This window comes from Haematobia irritans, chromosome 3 (genome assembly GCF_050003625.1).
Source record: "Haematobia irritans isolate KBUSLIRL chromosome 3, ASM5000362v1, whole genome shotgun sequence".
NCBI classification, from domain to species: Eukaryota; Metazoa; Arthropoda; class Insecta; order Diptera; family Muscidae; genus Haematobia; species Haematobia irritans.
This window is the reverse complement of record NC_134399.1, coordinates 80618465-80635076: the sequence shown is the minus strand read 5'-3', so window position 1 is coordinate 80635076 and position 16612 is coordinate 80618465. Positions and strand designations below refer to the sequence as shown.

General features: G+C 33.5%; 1 protein-coding gene across 2 annotated transcripts in view; it reads right to left on the bottom strand.

Annotated features, from left to right (window-relative positions):
• Mnt overlaps positions 1-15420 on the bottom strand; it is a 196556-nt gene extending 181136 nt beyond the window's left edge. Inside the window, exon 1 of one of the 2 annotated variants that reach the window (XM_075298599.1) lies at positions 14709-15420. The gene's annotated coding sequence lies outside the window, so the exon portion shown is untranslated. The remainder of the gene's footprint in view (positions 1-14708) is intronic. The other variant, XM_075298600.1, reaches the window with a different exon arrangement.
• Between the last annotated feature and the right edge of the window lie 1192 nt (positions 15421-16612).

Sequence of the window (16612 nt, the reverse complement as noted above, 5' to 3'; positions counted from 1 at the left end):
TAGAAATCGCGGCAAAACGGCCCCATATGAAGAAGAAAAAAGTGTTGTTCCACCAAGACAACGCACCGTGCCACAAATCATTGAGAACGATGGCAAAAATTCATGAATTGGGCTTCGAATTGCTTCCCCACCCACCGTATTCTCCAGATCTGGCCCCCAGCGACTTTTTCTTGTTCTCAGACCTCAAAAGGATGCTCGCAGGGAAAAAATTTGGCTGCAATGAAGAGGTGATCGCCGAAACCGAGGCCTATTTTGAGGCAAAACTGAAGGAGTACTACCAAAATGGTATCAAAAAATTGGAAAGTCGTTATAGTCGTAGTATCGCTCTTGAACTATCGTAGTTTTTTATCAGAAAATCTCTGTTGACAACACATTTCTGTATCCCATAATTTTATCATTTATTCCTTCCAGTTATTAATCACTTTCTGATTATAAAAGGCGTAGATTAAGCCTTTTATAATCAGAAAGTGATAAATAAAAAAACACACACACAATAAAGACTTTAATTAACATAGCAGTTATGAGTTTTCCCCCCATTAACAAACTTACAAGGACCTTAAATAGTGTAGTATACGTAATATTTACTTTCAGACATGGTGACGTATAACCAATCGAAATACAAATACTACGCTAACGTATACGTATACGTAACATTAATACGAGCTCATTATGTCTGGCCCTTAAAGATTTTGTAGCAACTTGAAAACAACTTCCCAACAGCATTTCTTGAATGGCTTGCATAAGGCAAAAATACCTTGGAATTATGTGTTATATAAAATTTATGATTTCAGAAACAAAACAGGCATCTATGTATGTATGTACACTGCAATGCAAAAGTTAGTCATGGGAATATGTACATGCCATGTCTGCTGCAAAATTTTGTCTATGTTATTTTTATATAAAATATGCATAATGCAAATACAAAATACATGCATGCTCATATACACATACAAGATACAAGCGAGAATGGTGTCCTAGGGAAATTTTGCAAACAAGGGGTTCTCTGACGTGTTCACTAATCATAGCTAGGGATTAAATGACAGTTAATGGTTGTGTATGTTTTTTGTTTTTTTTTTTTTTTTTTTTTAAAAAGGGAACCTAAGACATGCATATTGTCTGGGCGCCATAGGACACCATACACCAGGTCTATGTGCTCTTGAGGTGTTCTCCACCATTATGACCATGGTGGTGTAGAACGTCAATCAATGTTTGGGCTATTAGTATGATGAAATGACTGAGAGATTTTGCAGCCAGTAAATGAGTGAGGTAGCGTTGTCGCTATTCCTTCCTTACAGGAACTGACAGTCACTTTCTGTTAGCATTCAAAAGGGGTGTGCAGTAATGCAGAATGGTGGCATGTTGGATATAGTCAACGCGACTTTACATAAACTTTTAACGCGGAGAAATTTTGCTGCGGCCGGAGGTGACGAACAGTTAGCAGTGTAAGCTATTGGCTTTGATAGTACCACTGAGAGCAATTTTAATGGTCAAGTACAATGATAAGAACAATCTTTATAAATAGAAGGGGTCAATGTTTTTGTTTATTGTTACAAAATTTAATTCTTTCATTTAATAATTGATTTTTGTTTAATAATTTTATTGAATCAATTAAGTTTAATTTCATTAAGATTTTAATTCACAAAAAAATCCGCTTCAAGCACGAAAATAATAGTATCTATCACAGCATTAATTACGAATAAAAACAACTGAGTATACACACAAAAAAATTTTTTCTGATTCAATCACCAAATTAATTGATCCAATTAATTTTTTAATTGAAATGTCTTCAATCACGAAAATGATAGTATCAATCACAGTTTTAATTGGGCATAGAAAAAATTCTTGATTAAAAAATTAATTGATTTTTTTCAGCAAATTTCAATTAATTTTTTAATTGATTCAATTAAAAATTTAATTGATGTTGATTGCAAAACTCAATTAATTTATTAATTAAAAAAGGTAACTATTTTTAATTACTTTCTGAATTGGCTTAGAGTTTTTATTTGGATTAACAAATGATTGTTTGAAATACATTTTTAATTAGTCTTCCGAATTAGATTAAAAAGTTAATTGTATCAATTAATTTTTTAATTACAAATTTTAAAATTTTCAATCATTGACATAATTAACTTAATGTTTCTATCATGATTAAAAAGTTAATTGTATCAATTAATTTATTAATTGAAAAAATTTTCAAATTCAATTAACTTTTTAATTGGAAATATTTTGGTGATATTTTTTTCTGTGCAGTAGAAAGTCGGGCGTGGCTGACTATATCATACCCTAAACCATCCCTACTGGATTAGTAAACATATACCCAGAGAAGGAATATGATCACCTCAACCATGTTTCAAGAACAAAATGTTATTTTTGGATGGTGACCATGTAACATGTTCGTCGCAACCATGTTATTTTTTCGGAAATTATTAATCTGTTTTCGGCGAGCATGTTATGTGTGGCGAGAAAACTACATTTTTGCGAGAAACATGTTACATGGTCACCCTCCAAAAATAACATTTTGCTCTTGAAACATGGTTGAGGTGATCATATTCTTTCTCTGCGTGTAAAGGGTGATACGGTCAAAATTTGGTCAATATAAACTTGACGTATTTCTTTCAATTTTGCATTTAAAAAAACCTGAACACCCCTCATTTTGAAGGTGTGTGTGTAGAATGTTGCTCCTATTTTGATTTTGGAATTCACTCTTCAGTTGTCAAAATGCCGTCCAAGCAAGAAGAGCAGCGTATCAAAATTTTGCTCGCGCATCGCGAAAATCCGAGCTACTCGCACACAAAGCTGGTAAAATCGCTGAAAGTTGCCAAATCAACCGTTACAAATGTAATTAAAGTGTTTAGGGAACGTTTGTCGACAGCCAGGAAGTCTGGATCGGGGGGAAAACCGGAAACCGGAAGCCGCTGAGACAGCAAAGAGAGTTGCCGGTAGTTTCAAGCGAAACCCTAACCTCTCTCTCCGAGATGCCGCAAATAAGCTGGGTGTATCGTCTACAACCGTGAATCGAGCCAAAAAACGAGCCGGACTATCGACTTACAAGAAGTTAGTGACTCCAAATCGCGATGATAAACAAAATACGACGGCCAAAGCGCGATCCCGGAGGCTGTACACGACGATGCTGACGAAGTTTGACTGCGTGGTAATGGACGACGAAACCAACGTCAAAGCCGACTACAAGCAGCTTCCGGGACAGGATAAAACTCCTCCGGCAAAAGGAAGGGGAAAGGTAGCAGATATTTTCAAGCACATAAAACTGTCAAAGTTCGCAAAGAAATATCTGGTTTGGCAAGCCATCTGTACCTGTGGCTTGAAAAGCAGCATTTTCATAGCTTCCGGGACTGTCAACCAAGAAATTTACGTGAAAGAGTGTTTGAATAAACGTCTGCTGCCTTTCCTGAAGAGACACGGTTGTTCCGTACTGTTTTGGCCGGATTTGGCATCTTGCCATTACGGTAAAAAGGCCATGGAGTGGTACGCCGCCAACAACGTGCAGATGGTTCCCAAGGACAAGAACCCTCCCAACACGCTAGAGCTCCGCCCAATTGAGAAATACTCAAGCGGAACCTAAAGAAGACCAAAAAACTGCTAAGGACGAGCAGCAGTTCAAGGCAAACTGGCTTTCTGCGGCGAAGAAGTTGGACAAGGTGGCTGTACAAAATCTGATGGCAGGTGTCAAGCGTGAGGCCCGGCAATTCGGATTGGAAAAAACGAAAGCCTAACTGAATATTTTTCCTGAATTTTATACTAATTGAATTTGAAAAAGAAATTTAATTTGATTTTTTAAATAAACGATTTCACCGATTTACACGCGTTTTCCCTTAACCAAATTTTGACCGTATCACCCTTTAGCTTGTGGGGTACCAATGGTATAGGTTTGGAAATCAACTGCATTTCCATATTTAAGAACATAAAGAGGTACATGGGAGTTATGGGCGTTTTATCACAATCTAAACAAAAATGTCTAATATTAGGAGCTATAGTTGATTCTGCACCTAAAGAGTTAGTTTATCACTATTGAGACCATTATTCAAAAAGAGGAAGTCGCTCAATTAGTGTGGGTAATAAACTGCGTTGCCACAACGAATTTTTATTTTGGCCCAACATTTTTCAAAAATTGGACCAAAACTCGTACAGGCAGGCCATTTTTCTAAATTAAATTAATATTATTTAAAAATTAAAATTTATCCACAATTTCACTTCCATAGAAAATTTTGTCAAAATTTTATATATATTCAAAATTATTATTTCTGTACACAATTTTGTCAAAATTTTATTTCTGTAGTAAATTTTGAAAATTTTATTTCTATAGAAAATTTTGTCACAATTTTACTTCTATAGAAAATGTTGTCAAAAGTTTATTTCTATAGAAAATGTTGACAACATTTTATTTCTATAGAAAATGTTGACAACATTTTATTTCTATAGAAAACTTTGTTAAAATTTTAGTTCATCAGAAAATTTTGTCCAAATTTTATTTCTGTAGACAATTTTGTCAAAATTTTATTTCTATAGAAAATTTTGTCACAATTGTATTTTTATAGAAAAGTTTTGCCAAAATTTTATTTTTGTCAAAATTTAATTTTTATAAAGTTTTATTTTTATAGAAAATTTTGTCAAAATTTACGTCCGTGAAAATAAAGTTAACTTTAAAATGTATGTTAACATTGCCTTAGCGTTAACAGAGCGTTAACAGAGCTCTGCTAAGTACTTAACAGAGAAAAAAAGTTAACTTCAAAAAGAGTAAATAGTTAAAATAGAATCTAAATCTGAAATAATTTCATTAATTTTTATATCCTCCACCATAGGATGGGGTTATATTAACTTTGTCATTCCGTTTGTAACACATCGATATATTGCTCTAAGACCCCATAAAGTATATATATATTCTGGGTCGTGGTGAAATTCTGAGTCGATCTGAGCATGTCCGTCCGTCTGTTGAAATCACGCAAACTTCCGTACGAAACAAGCTATCGACTTGAAACTTGGCTCAAGTAGTTCTTATTGATGTAGGTCGGATGGTATTGCAAATGGGCCATATCGTTCCACTTTTACGTATAGCCCCCATATAAACGGACCCCCAAATTTGGCTTGCGATTGCTCTAAGAGACGCAAATTTCATCCGACCCGGCTGAAATTTGGTATATGGTGTTAGTATATGGTCTCTAATAACCATGCACAAATTGGTCCATATCGGTCCACTTTTACGTATAGCCCCCATATAAATGGACCCCCAAATTTGGCTTGCGATCGCTCTAAGAGAAGCAATTTTCATCGATTCTGGGTGAAATTTGGTACATGGTGTTAATATAGGGTCTCTAACAACCATGCAAAAATTGGTCCATATCGGTCCATAATTACATATAGCCCCCATATAAACCGATCCCCCGATTTGGCTTGCGGAGCCTCTAAGAAACGAACATTTCATCCGATCCGGCTGAAATTTGGTACATGGTGTTGGTATATGTTCTCTAATGACTATGCAAAAATTGGTCCATATCGGTCCATAATTATATATAGCCCCCATATAAACCGTTCCCCAGATTTGATCTCCGGAGCCTCTTGGAGGAGCAAAATTCATTCGATCCGGTTGAAATTTGTAACGTGGTGTTAGTATAAGGCCGGTAATATCCATGCCAAAATTGGTCCATATCGGTCTATAGTTATATATAGCCGATCCCCAATCACATAAAAATTGGTCCATATCGGTTCATATTCATGGTTGCCCCTCCAGCCAAAAACAATCTACCAAAATTTTATTTTTATGGAAAACATTGTCAAAAAGTTATTTCTATAGAAAATTTTGTCAAAATTTTATTTCTATAGAAAATTTTTTAAGAATTTTATTTCTATAGAAAATTTTGTCAAAATTTTATTTCTATAGAAAATTTTGTCAAAATTTTATTTCTATAGGAAATTTTGTCAAAATTTTATTTCTTATTATGTTGTAAAAATTTTTCATTTTATTTCATTTTATTTCTATAGAAACTTTAAACTTAATTTTATACGTATTTAATCGGCCTTTTTTAGTTTAATATATACTTCGTATGGACTACCTTGTAATTTAGAAGACGGTGTTAGGAAGTTTTAAGATACCTTGCCATCGGCAAGTGTTACCGCAACCCAAGTAATTCGATTGTGGATGACAGTCTTCAGTAGAAGTTTCTACGCAATCCATGGGGAGGGTACATAAGCTTCGGCCTGGCCGAACTTACGGCCGTATATACTTGTTAAAGTTAACTTTATTTTTTCTCTGTTAAACACTTTGATATTAATATATGTTTGCATTCACTCATATTATATTATAGTTTATGTCCCAAACATAATATGTTCTAACATATCAACATATGTGTCGCAACCATGCTGTGCTAGTTTATGAACATTATATACTTGAACTTAAAAATAATGTCCTAAACATTTGAGTTCCAAACATATAATTTTTACACCCAAACATATGAAAAGCAGTCTTTTGTAAATTTTATATAGTCGAAAATCAATATTTCGTTGTATTACAAATGGAATGACAAACTTATTATAGCTCCATCACCATTCTATGACGATTTTAATCGTATCATATTTAATTCGTATTTTTTATAAGAATTTGTGTCATTTTCGCGCAAATTCTAGCACCATTGCGAATGACACGTTTTGTGCCACTTCTCAGAAATTCTTAACAGTAGCGCTTCCTGTGAATAACGCACAGTACTCGACTATATCGTCTCGTCACTAGTTCTTTGGTCCATCAAAATCTGCCGGATACATTTTAATTCAGCATTATAATAATGCTTTTTCTAATCGCCACAATATAGAGGATGATTTTTTGTTTCGTAGTCTAGAACAATTCTAGCTAAATATGCGTTCCGGTTTTCCATTCCATTTAGCATTGTTTTATTTTATTTTTTGTTTTTGTGCAAAATAACATCACACATGCATGAACGATTTCTATTGTTAAATAAAACAAACACTCTGTTTTGTATTCGCTAATTTGTTGGAAATATTTAATTCGACATTTATTACATATACAAAAGATAGAAAAACTATTCAACATCGTATCGTAGTCTTAGCAATGATGTTGGAATTTCTGAGTTTTACAAAATTTCATAAACATACGTGGTAATAAACAAGTATATACGGCCGTAAGTTCGGCCAGGCCGAATCTTATGTACCCTCCACCATGGATTGCATAGAAACTGGTTCTAAAGACTGTCATTCACAATAGAATTACTTGGGTTGCGGTAACACTTGCCGATGGCAAGGTATCTTAAAACTTCTTAACACCGTCTTCTCAATTGTAAGTTAGTCCATACGGGGTATATATTAAACAAAACAAAGGCCGATTAAATACGTATATAGTTCAGTTCGACAAAAGTTTCTATAGGAATACAATTTTGACAAAATTTTCTATAGTAATAAAATTTTGACAAAAAATTTCTATAGTAATAAAATTTTGACAAAGTTTTCTATAGTAATAAAATTTTGACAAAATTTTCTATAGAAATAAAATTTTGACAAAAATTTCTATAGAAATAAAATTTTGACAAAATTTTCTATAGAAATAAAATTTTGGTAGATTACTTTTGGGAATCGGCTATATATAAAGCTATAGACCGATATGAACCAAATTTTGCATGGTTGTTAGAGACCATTTACTAACACCACGTACCGAATTTCAACCGGATCGGGTAAATTTTGATCTGCCAAGGGGCTCCGGAGGTCAAATCTGGGGATCGGTTTATATGGGGGCTATATATAATTATGGACCAATTTTTGCATGGTTGTCAGAGACCATATACTAACACCATGTACCAAATTTCAGCCGGATCGGATGAAATTTGCTTCTCTTAGAAGCTCCGCAAGCCAAATCTGGGGATCGGTTTATATGGGGGCTTTATATAATTATGGACCGATTTGGACCAATTTTTGCATGGTTGTGAGAGACAATATACTGACATAATGTACCAATTTTCAGCCGGATCGGATAAAATTTGCTTCTCTTAGAGGCTCCGCAAGCCAAATTTGGGGGTCCGTTTATATGGGGGCTATACGTAAAAGTGGTCCGATATGGTCAATTTGCAATACCATCCGACCTACATCAATAACAAGTACTTGTGCCAAGTTTCAAGTCGATAGCTTGTTTCGTTCGGAAGTTAGCGTGATTTCAACTGACGGACGGACGGACATGCTTAGATCGACTCAGAATTTCACCACGACCCAGAATATATATACTTCATGGGGTCTTAAAGCAATATTTCGATGTGTTACAAACGGATTGACAAAGTTAATATACCACCCATCTTATGGTGGAGGGTATAAAAAGTCCAACATCTACTTTTTGACTAAACGATTTCTTGACCAACAAGTCGACTTTTGCTTAAAAACAAAAAATCATTTCGAATTAACAAATCGATTTTATGTGTTAGCCAACAGTGTTGTCAGTATTGGGGATTTTTCCCCAAAATCGGGGATATTTTTCGTAGATGGGCACAAAATTTTTGAGTTGGGGCTTGGGGATTTGGTGGGAAATTTCCAAAAACTTTGGGGATTTTTGTGGGGAATTTTCGAAATCTGATCAGTATAATAAATCAGGTTTTGAGTTATGGTTTATATCAAATTCTTAACCTTCACACGCTTAAAAGAGGCTTCTTTGCACAAAATCTTCAAAATTTAAAAAAAAAAAAAAACTTTATATTCCACGATCTATTTTAAATTTACTTTGGAAAATATATACCATCCATACATAATGGAGTTCATATCGGGGCAACAACGCCTTTTGATCGATCATCCAATTTTATTTCTTGGCTATTTAGAACTAAGTTTTAATTCATAACTACACATGCTGACCCAACTCCCATTTTAATTTATCGAGCATTTAGAAGACGATTTGCATAAAATACAAATTCGATGACTCTTTATATCAATGATTAATTCTGATGATGGATTATATCAGATAATATTTTGGGCAGTCGTCTCCTGGTTTTTGGTTTTGAAATCTTAATTTTATTGTAACTCGCAAACTGGTATAACAAAAATTGCATATTTTTCCAATTTTTAAATTATGGCTGATGTTTTTTTTTTTACTTTTTTCAAAAAAATTGCCAAAAACTGTATTGGGATTTTTTTTGGAGAATTTTAAATTAACCCTTGTGTATGTGATAACACTGGAAGCGATGATGAGGTCCCGTGGGACCTACAATAAAAAAAGGATGGTAGAGAGGTTATCCCTACGATATTTTTCGATCATTTACTGTAGGTGGACTCTTCTATAATGCACAAATTGCATATATAAACATTTGGTTGTAAATATAGAGTTTTATTTAATTTTTAATAGGATACAAATAATGTTAAAATTTTTGATTAGTATACTAGTGGCCCTGATGTTTGACGCAGGCGTGGTACCTATAAGTATCCTTATACGTACCAAGCAACAATATATTGTTTTTGTAGTTGAATGTTCTTAACAAACTGGATTTTTGAAGGAAAAACAATACGATTTTTTTAGTGGTGTTCGTTTTGCTCGCAGTATTATGTGCACAGTGGTTGTTTCAAACTTGGTCCAAATTGAGGCACATCTTGCCAAATTCCAGGAGCCGATAGGTCTGGAAAATGTATAGAAATATAAAAACTTATTTCGACCACGATTTCCATGAAGTTCAAATAACTTTTTTTGAACTTTTACTCTCACTGTATTGGATATATCAACGGAAGACATAAAATTATGTACTACCAAGCAACGAAACCAATGGAAACTTCAAAAATGACAAATTCTTCCAAATAACGGTATTTTCTGAAAGGATGTTAGTGTTATTAATTGTTCCAAATACGAAAATCGCAATATCTTTAAACTGCTTTTTAAACTGTGCTAAAACCACTAATGTAATTAGTAATAGGTCCCATTGGACCTCATCACGCAGAATCGCACTAAACTTTTTCAAATACCTATAAAAACCGATTTAATGATTCAATCACATAAAAAAATTTTTTAAGTTTTCAACTTAAAACACTTCAGTACAAGAAGTCATAAACCATCAAGCTGAAATTCATATAAAAGATAAAGTTATGTATGAATAAAAATCAAAAAGGTCCAGCGGGACCTCATCACGCACAGAAGGTTTAAATTGGGGATGAAAGCGTTCTATTTTGGGGACAAGAGCCCCAAAAATACTACCAACACTGTTAGCTAAAATTGCCTAATTAATTTTTGATAATAACCAAAATCGACTAATCGATTTTTAACGAAATGATTGCCAACTAGAAAAGGAACGGGGAGTTAGGTATTTTTATGCGGATAATTGCTGAAGGCCAATTTTTGCGTAAACGCAAAAGCCTAAAGACGAATTTTTCAAAATTTCATAGTCTAAAATTTCGAAGTCTTGCCAATTTAACCCACCATGTTCTTTTTCTTCTTATATAATTTTAAAGTGAGAATGACAGAGTGGTAAAAGCTCTACCAAGCAAAATATGGGAAGAATAGAAAACTGATTATTTGTATAAAGTTCATTGCCTTCTAAATGACTTAATGATTGTCATTGCTCAGTAAATTATCGTAACAATTTTTATTAATATTTTTTAAGGTTTTTTTAAAGCAAACGGAGAATATCTGGAAGGATATATTGACAGTAATGTAAACTAATCGCGACTTATTGACTTTCCGGAGTAACTGTAGTTTAGCTGTACCACCCCAAAAAATATTTTTTGGGTCGATAGAGAATTAAATTTTATGTCAAAATAGCAAGTAACCGGTTTGCGGTCGTAACCGGATAACCGGTTATTCGAGCCTAATAAACCCGGTTCTACTAAACCGATTACTTTTAAATTTACAACACTAAAAAATATATGATATCACCTATCAAATGAGACCCAAGTTTTTCGGTCAAGGTTCTACGGTAAAAAATGTGTATTTTCGAACCGATTTTGTTTTACAAAACTGACTATACACGCACAGAAAAAACATGTTTGGACATGGTTGCCGCATCCATTTAATGCTTATTTAGAGTATGTAATTGTCGCGAAAACCATGTATTTTGTCTTTGTAAAAATAATTTTCGAGCGGAGAAAAATATATGTTGGCAATAAGCATTTAAATGGTTCTCAAATGCCGCAAACATGTTCTATTATTTAAATGATAGAATTTGAGACCATTATATGGTCAGGAAAATCATGTATCTGTCCATTCAATTTTTTTACTTTTTTGCAGAGAAAAAAGTATTTTTATAGTTTACGTATAGACATGTCTACAACCATTACATGGCCATAAAGACCATGTACATTGTTTTCGTGACCATTTAATTTTTTAATTTTTTTGCAGCGACAAGAATTTTATAAAAACATTGAGCAGGTACACACGATTTTCATTTTGCGCGTCAGTCGTGTGTTGATTGTTTCTTGGAATGGACGGAGAATACGGAATTATTGTGTTAATTTATTTATTCAAAATGGCACGTGGTTTTATGTGAATACAAAAAAGGAAAGTGTAATTGAAAAAAATATACCTGGTTTTTTTCTGCATTTTGATATATGGTATAATTTATTTTTATTTGCAGTTACATGATGTCTGCGTTTGTACATTTGATGGGCACGAAGTAAATATGGAATGATTACTTATTGTTGAAATTGAATCAAACTAGAGTGTGTAAAAATATGTGAAGTTTGCTTGCACAACATTATAAATACAAATAAACAATGAATTAGTTTATAAATAAATAAAAACAAATAAATAAAATTGATTTTGTGTTTTCTTTTCTCAAGTGGCGTCCCTTTTTCGACGACGAAAAAAGTTTTTTCATAAAAATCAAAACATTTTAGGTTGTGACCATGTTCTCTTAACTAGAAGAAAAACATTTTTGACGAATAACATAACATTTTAGATCGTGACCATTGTCTTTTAATGGAAACAAAATTCTTTTTATCGATATAATAACATTTTAGATGAGGACAATTGTATTTTTCTTAGAACCATGTTCACTGAGCCAACATGGTTGCAGGTTAAAATGTTACATGGTCGCCGCAAAAATAGCTCCTATCATATTATTTTGCTCTTCGAATATGATTGTGGCAATCATGTTTCTTCTCTGCGTGTACATCAAAAAGTGTTTGATGTAAAGGTACAAAGTAATCGGTTATAAATTTCAACCAACACTTCCACCTATCCATTAAAACAATTTAGGCAGAATTTAGATAGAATAAAATGGAAGCCGTTTTAATTTACAAAAACAAAACGAACGGAAAGTCACATTTTGCAAAAACAAAACGAAAAACACGCGAATTCTTCGAAGAAAAAATAATTTTTCTTTTGCCTCAGACGAAAAGTTTTTCTTTTTAAACCTGGGTATTGATACAAATCAGTTAATATTTCCGGTTATAACAATTTGTATGTATAAAGCAAAGCAGGCAATTTTTTTTTAAATCGCGATTTTTTTTATATTTTCATTTTTCTTTGTAAACCGAATATGAATACAGTGCACTCGCGGTAACGTGAACACCGCATAGCGTGAACACGCTTTTTCTTACATTAACTACTCCAAAACGCTGAAAAACATGAAATTTGACGTTAAAGGCAGATTCACAATGCCAAATACAATTTCAAACACACTTGCGAAATTTTTAATTATCTAGTTTGGCTTTTTTCGTGAATTTTAATTATTAATTTAAATTGTTTCATAACTACATATCCACTGATATTATCCGAACAAAAATAAAAGACTATCACGCTAGAACTTTTAAAACTCCCGAATATGGCTATGTTTTGTTCTGAAATTCACTGAAGTTCGCTAACGTGAACATTTTCGCTAACGTGAAGGCTCTTGGTTTTAATTGGTTCACGTTAAGGTACTATGTTTGGCTTTTTCACCAAAACACAAATATATTTATGAAGACTACTATATTTTGATCGAGTCTTGCCAAATAATGGATGGAAAAGATCCAAGAAATTATTTGCAAATAATTTTGTATTTCTAAATTAATTAATTAAAACCAGTAAGGAAAGTCTAAAGTCGGGCGGGGCCGACTATATTATACCCTGCACCACTTTGTAGATCTAAATTTTCGATTCCTTATCACATCCGTCAAATGTGTTTGGGGCTATATATAAAGGTTTGTCCCAAATACATACATTTAAATTTAACTCGATCTGGAAGAATTTGATAGACTTCTACAAAATCTATAGACTCAAAATTTAAGTCGGCTAATGCACTAGGGTGGAGCACAATGTTAGTACAAAATAAAAAAATATGGGAAACATTTAAATCTGAAGCAATTTTAAGGAAACTTTGCAAAAGTTTATTTATGATTTATCGCTCGATATATATGTATTAGAACTTTAGGAAAATTAGAGTCATTTTTACAACTTTGCGACTAAACAGTGGCGATTTTACAAGGAAATTGTTGGTATTTTGACCATTTTTGTCGAAATCAGAAAAACATATATATGGGAGCTATATCTAAATCTGAACCGATTTCAACCAAATTTGGCACGCATAGCAACAATGCTAATTATACTCTCTGTGCAAAATTTCAACTAAATCGGAGTTAAAATTGGCCTCTGTGGTCATATGAGTGTAAATCGGGCGAAAGCTATATATGGGAGATATATCCAAATCTGAACCGATTTCAACCAAATTTGGCACACATAGTTTCAATGCTAATTCTACTCCCTGTGCAAAATTTCAACTAAATCGGAGTTAAAAATTGGCCTCTGTGGTCATATGAGTGTAAATCGGGCGAAAGCTATATATGGGAGATATATCCAAATCTGAACCGATGTCAACCAAATTTGGCACGCATAGTTACAATGCTAATTCTACTCCCTGTGCAAAATTTCAATCAAATCGGAGTTAAAAATTGGCCTCTGTGGTCATATGAGTGTAAATCGGGCGAAAGCTATATATGGGAGATATATCCAAATCTGAACCGATGTCAACCAAATTTGGCACGCATAGTTACAATGCTAATTCTACTCCCTGTGCAAAATTTCAATCAAATCGGAGTTAAAAATTGGCCTCTTTGGGCAAATGAGTGTAAATCGGGCGAAAGCTATATATGAGAGCTATATCTAAATCTGAACCTATTTGGCTGGTATTTTGCAAGTTTTTCGAGACCCATAAAATATTCGGATGTACGGAATTTGAGGAAGATCGGTTGATATACACGCCAATTATGACCAGATCGGCGAAAAATATATATGGCAGCTATATCTAAATCTGAACCGATTTTTTCCAAAATCAATAGGGATCGTCTTTGAGCCGAAACAGGACCCTATACCAAATTTTAGGACAATCGGACTAAAACTGCGAGCTGTACTTTGCACACAAAAATACATCAACAGACAGACAGACAGACGGACAGACAGACGGACAGACAGACGGACAGACAGACGGACAGACAGACAGACGGACATCGCTAAATCGACACAGAATTTAATTCTAAGCCGATCCGTATACTAAAAGGTTGGTCTATGATTACTCCTTCTTGGCGTTACATACAAATGCACAAACTTATTATACCCTGTACCACAGTAGTGGTGAAGGGTATAAAAAGTAACCGTGAAAAGAAGCTGGTTTTCAGCTTGAAAAGTGAACATAGTACTCAGCTTTAACACGAGTTAAGTATTTTTTCTTTGGGTTCACAATATTTTTGACCACTGAAGCACAGCGGTTCCAAATCAACATGACTATTTAAATGCATTAAACACTAATTTTGCTTACCTGAAAATTTTGAAAATAAGACTTACGTATGTTGTTTTGTCAAAAGTCCACACAATTTTTCCTCTTACTGTAAATCAACAGCATCAACAAGCCAGGCGCATCAATTCATACAATTCGTAGTTGTTTTCTCTCCAAAACTACGGGCAATCTCATCAATAATGACACGCCAACAACAAAAACGTGTTTTCTGTATTGTTCAATGCACACACACACAAACACTAAATGCTCTCATTCAACGCACATGTACTTATGAGAGAGAGAGACAAGTTTTACAATTTTGTCATATGTTTTTGTTTTTATTATGATACCCTTCGTACCGCCGCTATAATCGCGCATGAATAATTTTCGTAGTATTTTGAAGATTTTCTATAGCACGATTATACGCCACGATTTCTCTGACTCTTTTTGTTTTTCTTTTGCACCAAAAACACAATAACAAAACCAAATACACTCAATTGCAAACGTACACAAGAACCATTGGTTGTGAGAATTTTCCTTGAGATTTTTCATGGAAATGACCTAAGCAACACTGAAAACAATATTTTATTTGAATTTTTCACAGGAAATTTATTGAAAAATTCTTAAAATTTCTTTACACCATGAATGTCACTAAATACACAAAGTCGTCATCTCCCAATGCCATTAAAACAAAAAGAAATTGTAATTAAATCGAATTCTAAAGACTATGCGATGAGCGTCATTTGCTAAAAACACATCTAATCCGCTACTACATGGGTGTTTGTCTAAAAAGCGAATACCGAATAAAACTTGCAAAAAAATGGTTTGTTTTGTTAACACCAACACGGCAATTCCCACCGTTGTTTTTGCTGTTATTGTTTCGTATGGTCTCTAACGAAATACAGCGCAAGTAGTAGATACGATGTGCCACGAGTATAGAGTTGTCATCACTTAATAATACATATGTGTAATAGAACAGGGGTCATTAAAAGGACGATTTTTAAACCCAAATTAGCAAAATTTCTTCCATGATTCGAAGTTTGTATAATGGGTACATCGAAAAAAAAATAAACTGTTTTGTAGTAAGAATGAACTACCTCGTGTGAAAATTGAACTAAATCATACTCCACATTTTGTACTTTTTAACTGCACTGAACGAAATTACATCCTCCTATAGAAGAAAAAATGAACTAAAAGTGTAGAAGAAAATCATTAGCGCCAAATCGTGAAAATTTTCTTTAGCTTTAGTTCATATTGAACCTAGGTTTACGGTCATTGAACGTTATATCCACGTTTAGTTCATAAAATGTTTGAGATATACATAACAAAAGCAAAATTTCATTAAGCTGTGGAAATTTTTGAAAAATGATAAAAATTTGACTACCATTATTATTTTTTTTTTTAAATAAAAATAAGTCAAGTTTAGCGTTATTTTAACTACGGATTTTTTCTGTGTAGAATATTGCAATTATACGCTTGCATAATCTGGAGCAACTCCACTCAAAATTTGGTTTTTTGGGCCGATAGAGAATCGAAGTAACCGGTTTGCGGTCGTAACCGCATATATAATTATATGTAAATAATCGTTAATATCGGTCTAGGTTCAACGTTAATATATGTGAATTTCGAACCGGGTTTCTTTCAAAACTTGCTATATATCAAAAAGTGTTCCATTTAAAGGTACAAAGTAACCGATTGGAAATGTAGCCAACACTTCCACCTATCCGCTAAAGTTACATGTAGACAGATATCTCTCCTATAACCGGTGTTATGCGCCAATGAATTTAATCGTATCCGTGAAATGTGGACTTGTGCATAGTAAACTACTAATTTTTGTTTAAAAGTTGTTTTTCGGGTAGAATAAAACAGAAGTGGTTTTAAACCGGTTATGGGAACCTGGTTGTAGTGAATCGTTTGTTTTGAAAGTCACATTGTGCAAAAACAAA